General features: G+C 36.1%; 1 pseudogene; it reads left to right on the forward strand.

Annotated features, from left to right (window-relative positions):
* The first annotated feature begins 6,099 nt into the window (after positions 1–6,099).
* Positions 6,100–14,538, forward strand: part of LOC127429995 (protocadherin-8-like) — a 73,090-nt pseudogene continuing 64,651 nt past the window's right edge.

The raw sequence follows: 14,538 nt of genomic DNA on the forward strand, positions 1-14,538 counted from the left end.
ATTCTTAAAATATTCTTTCTCTATCTGATGTCTTTGAGTTCTTCCCTTTAACTCATGTTTTTATCTCTTTCTGTCTCTCTTATATGTCTCTCCTCATCCGCCCCTGATGATCTGATTAATTATAGATATTAAAATAATGTGCGTCTGTGAGGCGAATGATGTTTAATCAGGCGGCACTGGAAGCTCTTTACACTGAATGTTTATCTTTGATTTCATCAGTGTTTGCAGTCACAGTCTGCATCATCTGAATATCAATCAATGTGATAATCATTCAGAGTATGTGTGCTTCTTATACGTCAACAGTGGTGGAAAGAGTACTGATTACTGCTACTGAAGAAATAATTCACTTGAGTACAAGTAAAAGTACTGAGAAATATTATGACTCAAGTAAGAGTAAATAAGTAGTTAGCTCAAGTAATTACGTTACAAGTTACTTTATGAAAATTATATTATATAGTATATACACTTCCATTTTTAGAACAAAGACATTTTTGTTCTTGAAAGAAGTTGATGCTTCCTTTCACCAAGAAAGCATTAAATTGATCAAAAATACTGCTAAAATCTTTAATAGCAAATTATTATTACGGTTTGAATGAATTGTTTTAAGTGGTATTTATTCCATTTTTTCTTTACCCGTGATGGTAAACATATACTGTGTCACCTATTCCTTACAAAAGCATCATAAAGTGCTAATTTGGTACTCAAGAAAATGTTCTTATTATTAGAACAATTGGAAATGGTTGCGCTGCCATGCGGAAATCACAATACAGTGGGTTTTTTCCCCATTTGCTGAGGTATTGAGAAGTTGCTTTACACTTGCAAGTCAAATTTTGGTTTTAAAAATAGGCAAAAAGAATGTTATTTTCTCCTAAAGTCTATTGGTTTAGAGAGATGAAGGCTATCCATGCATTACTGTTTTGAAAAAAGAATCTCTAACCAGCATAGAGAGGGAAGTGGACGGCCAGATGCACAATAAAAAGACAAGAAAATCACAGTCTCTAGTTTGAGAAACAGACTCCTCACAGGTCATAAACTAGCAGCTTCTAAATGCCAAAGACCTGCATTGCTGCAAGAGGATTCTTGGACAAACAGAAACATTTTAAAAATACAACATTTATTTAAATAAAAATAGCCATTTGTAACATTCTTCATGTCTCTAAATCGTCTCTAAATTACATAATGTGCATTGTGACTGAAACACCTTCCTATTTCAGGTTTATTCTCATTCACGTATGTCCAAGTATTTTGGCTATTAAGTTAACATACTGTACAAAACTAATATAATGCAATATCATAGAGGAGGAAATGTACTGTTTTCAGATCTGGAATGAGATTATTAAGCAAACTGTTATCAACTGAATAAGGTAAAAATAAACATTTCACACAGTGTTTAGTGAGAGATATGATTGATTCAAACACTAAAAGTGGTTGTTCTGTATATGTATTATTGTGTTACAGTTGTAATAATAAAGTCTTAATGAACATTATGGTTATTTAACATATTAAGTAAATTGTAACATTTGGTTACATTATGTTTTGTGATTTCTCATACCTGCTTTATATAACACACATCCCTTGCGCACTTTTGGCCTCTAGTGGGCGAGACAGGACAGGGAAGTACAGTATAGCACCATGAGCGAGAGTGTTACCCGCTAGGACAGTTTATTTTGAACAAGAGGGGCGAACGGTTAAGGAGGACAATACCGAACTGATGCAGATTGATAGAATGATAGAATGGTGCAATGAACCGGATGGTGGGAAAAAAAATTATGTTCAGTGAGAAGTCAAAAGAAGATCACAGTGTACAGTATGTGATTGTAACTATATCAGATATTATTAATAAAACATGGGAACTCGTTGCGTTGGCATTTTTTGCCCCCATATTTTGAATTTTGGTGAAATTTTTGTTCATTTCAGTGCATTTTTGCCCCGAGTCCCCATTCATTTCCGACACTATTGGCATTGTATCTTTCCAAGGTATTTAAAAGTTTGTTTTAGACCTACTGTTGCAAGTAAACAAGATATCTCCACATATGTGTCAAACTACATTGTGTTAAAGTTTGACAGTTAAAACATTGTCAAGTGAAGTTTGATCAGTGGTTAAATGTGTTCAGATGGTTCCCTCGTACCTGAATGAGCAGAAAATCATAGTATTACAGTTCTTGTATAGTGACAGGGCAGAAAGTGTTGGAGAAGCGAGAGAAGAGAGGACACCGGCGGCTGGTTATGCAAGCTGCTGTATTCATGATGCTGTGCCCCGCGGGCTTCCGTCGTGCTCCACACAGAGCGTTTTAGTTTATAAACAGATTTAGCGCTTATAACTTTCTTCTTCCCAGAAATTCAGAAATATTATTTATTTTTTTAACTTCGTAATTGTGGTGAAAAATAACTGTAGTGAAGTTGAATACTTCATTTTTAATCAACTCAAGTAGAAGTACTATTATTTATTTATACTTAAAGTAGATAAATGTACTCAAGTACTGTAACTAGAGTAGTTGTAATTCGTTACTTTCCACCTCTGTGCGTCAAGCATTCAATTACTATTGTTCATAGTTCTGTAAGTGATTTGAACAAACTCCTAAACACAAGTACACAAGTACAAGTAAGAGAATGAATACTAATAAGAATGGACTTATAAGACTAAATCCATTTCCTCTGTGACTGTAGGGTTGAATATTCGCTCCTGTAAGTGTTGTTTGTGTAAATTGATTTCCAATTGCCCAGTTAATGAGTTTGCCTGCAGATAAATCTCTTTTGCCTTATTCAACACATTTACTTGTTCACTGATATCAAATAAAGCAGGTTTCTGATAAACTGCAGTCTGCTGGAGGTCTGTTCATGTGTTCTGCGCTGTAAAACTGTGTCGCTGTGACCTTTAATAAGCTGTTTCGACCTGATATAAGGACTTTCTTTGGTGTAACCTGCTGTCAGGTTCATTCAGTCACCTTAAAGATATGATCTAATGTTGCGCTGGCTGATATGACAGTCATCTTGAACTTATACTAATATCTAGTGGTGTGGATGCTCTATCACTCAAAGTTCTGTTCAATTCTTTGAGGGTAAAACTTGTTTAATGGTGGAAAAGAACCTATAGTGCAACTATAAATATTTTTGATGTGAATAAAACCAGGTAAAGGAATATTCCGGGATCAATACAAGTTTAGTTCAATCGACAGCATTTGTGGCATACTATTGATTACCACAAAAATTAATTTTGACTCGTCCCTCCTTTTCTTTAAAAAATCACAAATGTGTGTTCCAGTGAGACACTTACAATGGAAGTCAATGGGGTCAATCTGTAAACATTAAAATACTCACTGTTTCAAAAGTATAGACACAAGACATAAACAATATGTGTGTTAACATGATTTTACTGTGATTAAATCTCTTACTAACCGCATCTGTGGAAAGTTATAGACAATTTTACAACTTCATCATTTGAAAAAGATTGTACTACAGACTCACCTACATTTACACATTAAAATCTCCATGTAATATTCACCTTAAAAACCTCATCTGATCACAACATCATTTCACTTGTTTTTGGCACCCCCCGCTGGACATTTCACTGGGAAACTGCAGCCGAACGTGTAACAGCACATAATTTTGGTTTGCAAAAATGTTGCCATGGTCACGTAATGTTCATGAGATCATTTTTGCTTTTTGCTTTTTTTTTTAAAGAAAAGGAGGAACGAGTCTAAATGAATTTTTGTGGTAATCAACATTATGACACAAATGCTGTCGATTGAGATTAACTTGTATTGAGAATATTGGAATATTCCTTTAATTTAGATGTTACCAAAAAACTTTTTTTTTAGGTTACCCGACAGCAGTCTTTTTATAATGTGAAGGACTGATATCCATCATTTCAAAGATGTATGTTTTCTCAATTTAAAAATGTCACATTTTGCAAAATAAGGTTGTCTGAGGCAATAAAAATGAGATTAATTGTAGTTCGATGATATCACTAGATTCTAAATCTAGTTCATAAAAATGTAATCTTTGTGTCCATGTTGGATTCACAAATTTTTTGATTTTTGAAATGTCATGTGGTATAACCATCAAGTAAAAGGTATTACATACTCTCCCGGACACCTTGAATACATGTGAGGGAAAACAACTAAATTATTTATTTTCTTTTTTTCTTTTTTTGTAAGGTAGAAAAAATTTTTGAGTCTCAAATAAATATCAATTAAATATAAAAAGTTTTCTTCAGGTTACTCCATTTGACCTGAACAAAATGCACCTTTTCATAAAATTGTCATTTATTTATGTATTTTTTTATTTGGATAGCTGCATGTTGATTAAACCATTTGACTTTGATTTGAAAGCAAAAGCTTTTCAAATATTAATAAAATGATTAAACAAATTAGTTTCACTGCTTATGTTTTAAAGGAATAATAATACATTATTATTCCAAACCATGTATGCCAACATTTATTTTTTCAAGAATTTTATCTTTTTAACGAGGCATTAATTAATTAATTTATTAATTTTACTGTCTCCGGACAGTTACCCCATAGAGGCATTTTTGACTTTAAGCCCTAGAAAAAATATCAAAATGACTTTTAACTCAGACACTGAAAGCATGTTGTTGAACTGCCTTTTTAATGTATTTTTCAATAACCTTTTATATCTGGACAAAACAATAAGTGTAACATCATCGCCCTTATGTCATTTAGTCAGCATGTATTTAAAAATGTATTATTGGTTTTAATAATGACATCTTAATCTTTGATTTGTATGCAATATGGTGCACCACCTCAAGTGTCTTTACTACAAAAAACAAATATTAAGAACACCCTATTAGTCAACAAAATCTCATCTGTCGCGTCTGACTGAACATTGTAAGACAGTGTGTTTGGAAATCATTAAAGTACATTTAGAGAGTAATTCCTCATGTAGTTTTGTGCAAATACATGACCATTCTGTCTTTATTTCTGCACCCTCATGTTGTTCCAAACTCGTATTACTTTCTTTCCTCCATGGAACACAAAAGGAGATAATTAGCAGTATGTTCACGCTGTAATAAATGAGGACAAAAAACACCATACAACTACCGTTATATATTCTTCTGTAAATTGGCATTTTGCATGGCTTGTTATGAAATATGCTACACAAAGATATGTTGCGGCAGGATTAACATCAGTTGTTATCATGATGTGCAAAGTTTGAATATATTTGCAAGCGCAAATGAGATTTAAGAACGCTGGAGGAAGGCGAAGATTATCAGTGAAAATTTACATTAATTTGGGTTTGTTTGTCACACAAAGTGATCAAATGGCTACAGAAGATTTGGAATATAGCACACGAGTCGTATGGAACAATATTATGATACTTTTATAATATGCTAATGATTATTAGTGATTTATTTCCCTCTTTGGAGCGTCACAGCTCCTGATCAATTGATGTTTTTATTGTATGTAAAAGAGCAGCGTGGACATTCTGCTAAACATCTCCTTTTCTGTTCCACGGAAGAAATGAAAGTCATACAGGTTTGAAACAACATGAAGGTGAGTAAAAACTATTCCTTTAACTTGTGTGCTGGTTTAGTGGACAGATTAGGATTAGTCTCAGGATAAAAACATTATTGATTGTGTTTGTGTTTCAGGAGGAAGAACACGCGCATCATCACCTGCAACAAAAGTGTTGAGGAACCACGAGAACCGAAGCTGAAGAGGTACAATACCTGATTATACTTCTAAATAAACATCAGCAAACTCCTAACACTCAGTTTAAGCTTTGGTGTTTGTACCATATCTAGAGGTAAGAACATCATATTGACCTGGGCCAAAACTATGGCTGTCAATAGAATAAAATAATCTTGATTAATCTCATGATTTCCAACCAGTCTTTAGAAAGCAGAATGAAATATTAATAATGTCAAATTCAGTACTGTCAAACTTGTTTTCTCTACACTTTTATACTTCGGAGTTTTCCATTTTAGCGACCAATCTGTTAAACATGTTACACCACAATAGCTAAAAACACAAAGAACATGACCTTGTGCCTTTCATCTCCCAGAATTCATAGATCGTGGCGTTCAGCCACTGGAGCACAATAGAGCAAACAGAAAACCCCACGGCTCATTAGTGCGAGATGGATTCGCCCGACCGCTGCGAAACTGACCTGAGTGAGGTGAGAGACCTGCTGTCCTGTTTTACTGATGTTCCTCCTCCTGTCAGTGCTCATTGATGCCCAGAGCTGGAATCAGTGCTTCATTAGGTGAAGCATGTTGATTGATTAATGAAGTTGTGGTGGCCTTGTTGTGTTCATCTCCTTGAGTGTGTACTGAAGTGTGCACAGATGCACAAACATAGTGGCACTGATCGTCTATAGTTTTCTCATAATTTCAAGCTGGTCTCATAACAAAATCGTCTCTATGCTCACATTCTGCAAAGTGCAAAATATACCAGCACATGCATTTCCAAGTGAAATGTTTTTACTCCTTAATGTTTTTACTTTTACTTTAGTTCATAACCACTTAAATTTGGGTGTTTATCTCACACAAAGCTATCGTTTGCCTTCAAAACATTTGAAATATCGTGCACAGTTTAAATGTTAAAGCACAGCCTGAGGATGAGTGGGTAAAAACAGATTTTTAATTTTGCTTTGTTTTGTTTTGAATTTATTGTCTGTTCAGATTTCCTGGACAGAAATTCATCTTTGACACTGGCATAAAAAATACATCTTATCAGACAATACTGTACATCCACTTACATACCACACAATAAAGCACATGGAACACACATTTGTCCCCATTAAAAACATACTGTACATAAAACTAGTGAATACAATACTATATATATATATATATATATATATATATATATATATATACAGGTGCATCTCAATAAATTAGAATGTCGTGGAAAAGTTAATTTATTTCAGTAATTCAACTCAAATTGTGAAACTCGTGTATTAAATAAATTCAGTGCACACAGACTGAAGTAGTTTAAGTCTTTGGTTCTTTTAATTGTGATGATTTTGGCTCACATTTAACAAAAACCCACCAATTCACTATCTCAACAAATTAGAATATGGTGACATGCCAATCAGCTAATCAACTCAAAACACCTGCAAAGGTTTCCTGAGCCTTCAAAATGGTCTCTCAGTTTAGTTCACTAGGCTACACAATCATGGGGAAGACTGCTGATCTGACAGTTGTCCAGAAGACAATCATTGACGCCCTTCACAAGGAGGGTAAGCCACAAACATTTATTGCCAAAGAAGCTGGCTGTTCACAGAGTGCTGTATCCAAGCATGTTAACAGAAAGTTGAGTGGAAGGAAAAAGTGTGGAAGAAAAAGATGCACAACCAACCGAGAGAACCGCAGCCTTATGAGGATTGTCAAGCAAAATCGATTCAAGAATTTGGGTGAACTTCACAAGGAATGGACTGAGGCTGGGGTCAAGGCATCAAGAGCCACCACACACAGACGTGTCAAGGAATTTGGCTACAGTTGTCGTATTCCTCTTGTTAAGCCACTCCTGAACCACAGACAATGTCAGAGGCGTCTTACCTGGGCTAAGGAGAAGAAGAACTGGACTGTTGCCCAGTGGTCCAAAGTCCTCTTTTCAGATGAGAGCAAGTTTTGTATTTCATTTGGAAACCAAGGTCCTAGAGTCTGGAGGAAGGGTGGAGAAGCTCATAGCCCAAGTTGCTTGAAGTCCAGTGTTAAGTTTCCACAGTCTGTGATGATTTGGGGTGCAACGTCATCTGCTGGTGTTGGTCCATTGTGTTTTTTGAAAACCAAAGTCACTGCACCCGTTTACCAAGAAATTTTGGAGCACTTCATGCTTCCTTCTGCTGGCCAGCTTTTTAAAGAGGCTGATTTCATTTTCCAGCAGGATTTGGCACCTGCCCACACTGCCAAAAGCACCAAAAGTTGGTTAAATGACCATAGTGTTGGTGTGCTTGACTGGCCAGCAAACTCACCAGACCTGAACCCCATAGAGAATCTATGGGGTATTGTCAAGAGGAAAATGAGAAACAAGAGACCAAAAAATGCAGATGAGCTGAAGGCCACTGTCAAAGAAACCTGGGCTTCCATACCACCTCAGCAGTGCCACAAACTGATCACCGCCATGCCACGCCGAATTGAGGCAGTAATTAAAGCAAAAGGAGCCCCTACCAAGTATTGAGTACATATACAGTAAATGAACATACTTTCCAGAAGGCCAACAATTCACTAAAAATGTTTTTTTTATTGGTCTCATGATGTATTCTAATTTGTTGAGATAGTGAATTGGTGGGTTTTTGTTAAATGTGAGCCAAAATCATCACAATTAAAAGAACCAAAGACTTAAACTACTTCAGTCTGTGTGCACTGAATTTATTTAATATACGAGTTTCACAATTTGAGTTGAATTACTGAAATAAATGAACTTTTCCACGCCATTCTAATTTATTGAGATGCACCTGTATATATATATATATATATATATATATATATATATATATATATATATAGTGTGTGTGTGTGTACAGTGCATCCGGAAAGTATTCACAGCACTTCACTTTTTCCACATTTTGTTATGTTACAGCTTTATTCCAAAATGGATTAAATTCATTATTTTCCTCAAAAATCTACAAACAATACCCCATAAAGACAACGTGAAAGAAGTTTGTTTGAAATCTTTGCAAATGTATATAAAATAAAAACGAAAAAAAAAAAAAAAAAATTACATAAGTATTCACAGCCTTTGCTCAATAATTTGTTGAAGCACCTTTGGCACCAATTACAGCCTCAAGTCTTTTTGAGTATGATGCTACAAGCTTGGCACACCTATTTTTGGGCAGTTTCTCCCATTCTTCTTTGCAGGACCTCTCAAGCTCCATCAGGTTGGATGGGGAGCGTCAGTGCACAGCCATTTTCAGATCTCTCCAGAGATGTTCAATCGGGTTCAAGTCTGGGCTCTGGCTGGACCACTCAAGGACATTCACAGAGTTGTCCCGGAGCCACTCCTTTGTTATCTTGGCTGTGTGCTTAGGGTCGTTGTCCTGTTGGAAGATGAACCTTCACCCCAGTCTGAGGTCCAGAGCGCTCTGGAGCAGGTTTTCATCAAGGATGTCTCTGTACATTGCTGCATTCATCTTTCCCTCGATCCTGACTAGTCTCCCAGTTCCTGCCACTGAAAAACATCCCCACAGCATGATGCTGCCACCACCATGCTTCACTGTAGGGATGGTATTGGCCAGGTGATGAGCGGTGCCTGGTTTCCTCCAGACATGACGCTTGCCATTCAGGCCAAAGAGTTCAATCTTTGTTTCTCATGGTCTGAGAGTCCTTCAGGTGCCTTTTGGCAAACTCCAGGCAGGCTGTCATGTGCCTTTTACTGAAGAGTGGCTTCTGTCTGGCCACTCTACCGTACAGGCTGAATTGGTGGAGTGCTGCAGAGATGGTTGTTCTTCTGGAAGGTTCGCCTCTCTCCACAGAGAAATGCTGGAGCTCTGTCAGAGTGACCATCGGGTTCTTGGTCACCTCCCTGACTAAGGCCCTTCTCCCCCGATCGCTCAGTTTGGCCAGGCGGCCAGCTCTAGGAAGAGTCCTGGTGGTTCTAAACATCTTCCATTTACGGATGATGGAGGCCACTGTGCTCATTGGGACCTTCAATGCTGCAGAGATTTTTCTGCACCCTTCCGCAGATCTGTGCCTCGATACAATCCTGTCTCGGAGGTCTACAGACAATTCCTTGGACTTTATGGCTTGGTTTGTGCTCTGACATGCACTGTTAACTGTGGGACCTTATATAGACAGGTGTGTGCCTTTCCAAATCATGTCCAATCAACTGAATTTACCACAGGTGGACTCCAATCAAGTTGTAGAAACATCTCAAGGATGATCAGTGGAAACAGGATGCACCTGAGCTCAATTTTGAGTGTCATGGCAAAGGCTGTGAATACTTATGTACATGTGATTTTTTTCGTTTTTTATTTTTAATAAATTTGCAAAGATTTCAAACAAACTTCTTTCACGTTGTCATTATGGGGTATTGTTTGTAGAATTTTGATGAAAATAATGAATTTAATCAATTTTGGAATAAGGCTGTAACATAACAAATTGTGGAAAAAGTGAAGCGCTGTGAATACTTTCCGGATGCACTGTATATGCATATATACACACACATATATACTCACATATGCATATACACGCATACACACCCCTCAATTGAGAATTAGGTTTAAAATAGTCACCGCCAATGGAACAAATGATCTTTTATATATGTTCTTTTTAGCCAGCGGTATACGCAGCCTGCTCCCCGAAGGGAGGGTCTCAAAGCAGGAATGGAGGGGATGGGTCTGGTCTGAATATACTGCAATTGCCTTTTTTTCCATAAAATATGAAAACAGCTCTTGCAATGTACTCTGTTTCTGGCCTGTGATCTTATTTTCTACGTTAATTACTCGTATTAATGTATTTTTCTGTCTCATTGTTAAATTGCCATACCACGAAACAATGTTATATGTTAAAATATTTTCGATCATCGAACTGTAAACAATGGTTAAGGCCCTCCTATCGATACTAAAAGTCCTTAATTTCCTAAGTAGATCTAAACGCCGTCTTGTTTTCTTATGTATATGATCTACATTTTCATCAATGATTATACCTAAATATTTAAACCTTTTATAATAATTTGTTCATATGAAATGCCAGCTGTACCTGTCCTATTTTGATTCCCACAGCATAATTCCTTTGTCTTCTCAATGTTCAATTGTAGATGACTGTTATCAAACCACTGTACAAGACTTTTAATATACTCAAAATAGGTTGAACTATTCGTGTCCATCTGGCAAGAAATTAAAGCCAAGTCATCAGCATATTTGATTAAAGTGAGATCATCCCTGTTACATTGAAGTTCATTAATATAAACAGAAAAAAGCAGAGGTGATAATACACATCCCTGTGGTAACCCTGAATTTAAGACTATATAATCAGATGAGACTCCGTTAACACAGACGCATTGGGGCCTATTTCTTAAAAATTTCTCAATCCATAAAATTAACCAACTACTTACACCTAAATCTTGCAGTCTTTCTTTTAAAATTTGTGGTTGTACAGTATTAAATGCTGATGTGAAATCCATTAAAAGAATTCTGACATGAGCATTCGTTTTATTTAAATGGTGCTGGGCCTTATGTAATAAGGTCAGGGAGGCATCCACCGTGCTCCGATTGGGCATATAAACAAATTGTAATGGATCTACAGAGCCATTAATTTGTGCTAACAGCTAACTTTACATAATATACGCTCCATGCACTTGCACAGAACAGATGTAAGAGCAATTGGGCGAAGGTCTTTAAAAGCTCTGGCCTGAGGTGTTTTAGGTACTGGAATAACAGTAGTGTTTTTCCATGCTACTGGTACAAAACCATCATCTAAAAAGGCCTGAAACAGCCTAGTACATACATGCCCAAATTGTTCTGCACACTCTTTCAGAACAATGCCCTTAAGGCCATCTGGACCAGTAGCCTTATTTGATTTAATTCTATGGAGCACTTTGATAACCTCCCCTACCTCTGTTCTCATAGGTTCAGATTCTGTCAGAGTATCATTATTTACAACACCTGCAATATTTTCAAATCGTGAATAAAAAACATTTAAATTATTTACAAAGCTATGGGGGTCATCATCAAACAGTTGTACCCGTTTCTGTTGTCTGCCCATCATTGTATTTAATCCCCTGCATGCATCTCTGACATTACCAGTTTTAAATTCCTTCTCAACTTTCCCTTTATACTGTATTTGCACCTCCTTTATCTTATGTTTAACTTTTTTATATAGCTCTTTTACCTTATGTGTCTCATTCCTTAAAAAAGGAATACAGCCTTATGCCTCAATACAAATGTTTTGTTGTCCACCTGTTTTAAATGGATAGTTCAACCCTGTTACTGGCAACCTGTTTTTAGTTTTGTGTTGTGTTTGTGCTGTTTTGTTTTGCACTGTTTTGTGCTGGGGTTTTTTGCACTGTTTTGTGCTGTTTTGTTTTGCACTGTTTTGCGCTGTTTTGTTTTGTGCTGTTTTGTTTTGTGCTGTTTTGTTTTGCACTGTTTTGTTTTACACTGTTTTGTTTTGCACTGTTTTGTTTTGTGCTGTTTTGTTTTGCGCTGTGTTTTGTGCTGTTTTGTTTTGCGCTGTGTTGTGCTGTTTTGTTTTGCGCTGTTTTGTTTTGTGCTGTTTTGTTTTACACTGTTTTGTTTTGCACTGTTTTTCGCTGTTTTGTTTTGCACTGTTTTGCACTGTTTTGTTTTGTGCTGTTTTGTTTTGCACTGTTTTCGCTGTTTTGTTTTGCACTGTTTTGTTTTACACTGTTTTGTTTTGCACTGTTTTGTGCTGGGGTTTTTTGCACTGTTTTGTGCTGTTTTGTTTTGCACTGTTTTGCGCTGTTTTGTTTTGTGCTGTTTTGTTTTGTGCTGTTTTGTTTTGCACTGTTTTGTTTTACACTGTTTTGTTTTGCACTGTTTTGTTTTGTGCTGTTTTGTTTTGCGCTGTGTTTTGTGCTGTTTTGTTTTGCGCTGTGTTGTGCTGTTTTGTTTTGCGCTGTTTTGTTTTGTGCTGTTTTGTTTTACACTGTTTTGTTTTGCACTGTTTTTCGCTGTTTTGTTTTGCACTGTTTTGTTTTGCACTGTTTTCGCTGTTTTGTTTTGCACTGTTTTGTTTTACACTGTTTTGTTTTGCACTGTTTTGTGCTTTTTGTTTTGCACTATTTTGTTTTACACTGTTTTGCACTGTTTTTCACTGTTTTGTGCTGTTTTGTTTTGCACTGTTTTGTGCTGTTTTGTTTTGCACTGTTTTGTGCTGTTTTGTTCTGTGCTGTTTTGTTTTGCGCTGTTTTATTTTGTGCTGTTTTGTTTTGCGCTGTTTTGTTTTATGCTGTTTTGTTTTGCACTCTTTCACTGTTTTGTTCTGTTTTGTTTTGCACTGTTTTGTTCTGTTTTGTTTTGCACTGTTTTGTTTTATGCTGTTTTGTTTTATGCTGTTTTGTTTTGCACTCTTTTTCACTGTTTTGTTTTGCACTGTTTTGTTCTGTTTTGTTTTGCACTGATTTGCACTGTTTTGTTTTGCACTGTTTTTTGCTGTTTTGTACTGTTTTTCACTGTTTTGTTTTGCACTGTTTTGTGCTGTTTTGTTTTGCACTGATTTGCGCTGTTTTGTTTTGCACAGTTTTTTGCTGTTTTGTTTTGCACTGATTTGTGCTGTTTTGTTTTGCACAGTTTTTCGCTGTTTTGTTTTGCACTGTTTTGCGCTGTTTTGTTTTGCAGGGTTTTGTTTTGTGCTGTTTTGTTTTGCACGGTTTTGTTTTGTGCTGTTTTGTTTTATGCTGTTTTGTTTTGCACTCTTTTTTACTGTTTTGTTTTGCGCTGTTCTGTGCTGTTTTGTTTTGCACTGTTTTGTTTTGCGCTGTTTTGTGCTGTTTTGTTTTGCACTGATTTGCGCTGTTTTGTTTTGCGCTGTTTTGTTTTATGCTGTTCCTTTTGCCCTGTTTCATTTTGAGCCGTTTCATTTTTTGCTGTTTCAGTTTGGTTTGTTTTTCGCTGTTTAGTTTTTCGCTGTTTTGTTTTGTGATGTTATTTTTATGTTTATTTAATGTGTATTACTAGAAACAACGTTACACAAATCAGGTTTTAAACTGTATTCAGACATGTCCCAAATTTTGTTAACAGGGTTGCAAACTTCATTTACAATAAATTAAAAAATCAAGCAGTTCACATAATATTTAGTTTTACATCCTGAGGTCGATGATTTCTAAAGAACATTTTCTAAAGGTTAAGCACCTCCTTTCACTGACACTTTCACTTCTAATCTGTTTTGTCTCCGAATAGTGTGAGTAATTTTCATGGTTTTATTGTTCTCTATATCACCAGTGTATGTATGCAGCCTCATCTATAAGCATGGTGTGTATGTGATGTGTGAGATTGTGTTTGGTTGTACTGTGTACTGGAGTATTCTGTAGTCTGGTCATTCCTGCATCACCTCAAAGACAAACGCATTGATTCTCTCTCCTCTGGACAGGACTGAGTGTGTAAATAATGAATGTGGGTGAAAGATCCGCACATTATATCACACACTGCAGTAAATAGTTGACAGCTCAACCTTCATATCACTCAGACTCAACACTTTCTGGTGTCTAATGTGAGACAAACACACCTTCTGTCCTACATACAGCCTCACATTTTTTTTTCTCCAGTAAAGACTGATCCAGTGTAGCTCTTTTTCTGTGCTGTTTCTCTGGATGTATTGACGATACTGACGATAGTTCATTCTGATGTGCATTTATCTGAATCCTGATAACAGTAAAAAAAAAAAAAAAAAAGAAATCCTGTATTTTAGTCAACAAAAATAACGTTATACTAATATTTAATAATGTGCAAAATGAAAGAAAAAAAAAACATGTCTAACTGTAACAGTCGAAACCTTAACCAAATATTTAAACATTTTTAAAACAAACAGGTATTAATTTAAACATGTATCAACCTATCCTAGTGAAAACCTGAAATGAGTTCCTGTGATAATAGCATATAATGAGTATACTGTTG

Source organism: Myxocyprinus asiaticus, chromosome 39 (genome assembly GCF_019703515.2).
Source record: "Myxocyprinus asiaticus isolate MX2 ecotype Aquarium Trade chromosome 39, UBuf_Myxa_2, whole genome shotgun sequence".
In the NCBI taxonomy this organism is placed as follows: domain Eukaryota; kingdom Metazoa; phylum Chordata; class Actinopteri; order Cypriniformes; family Catostomidae; genus Myxocyprinus; species Myxocyprinus asiaticus.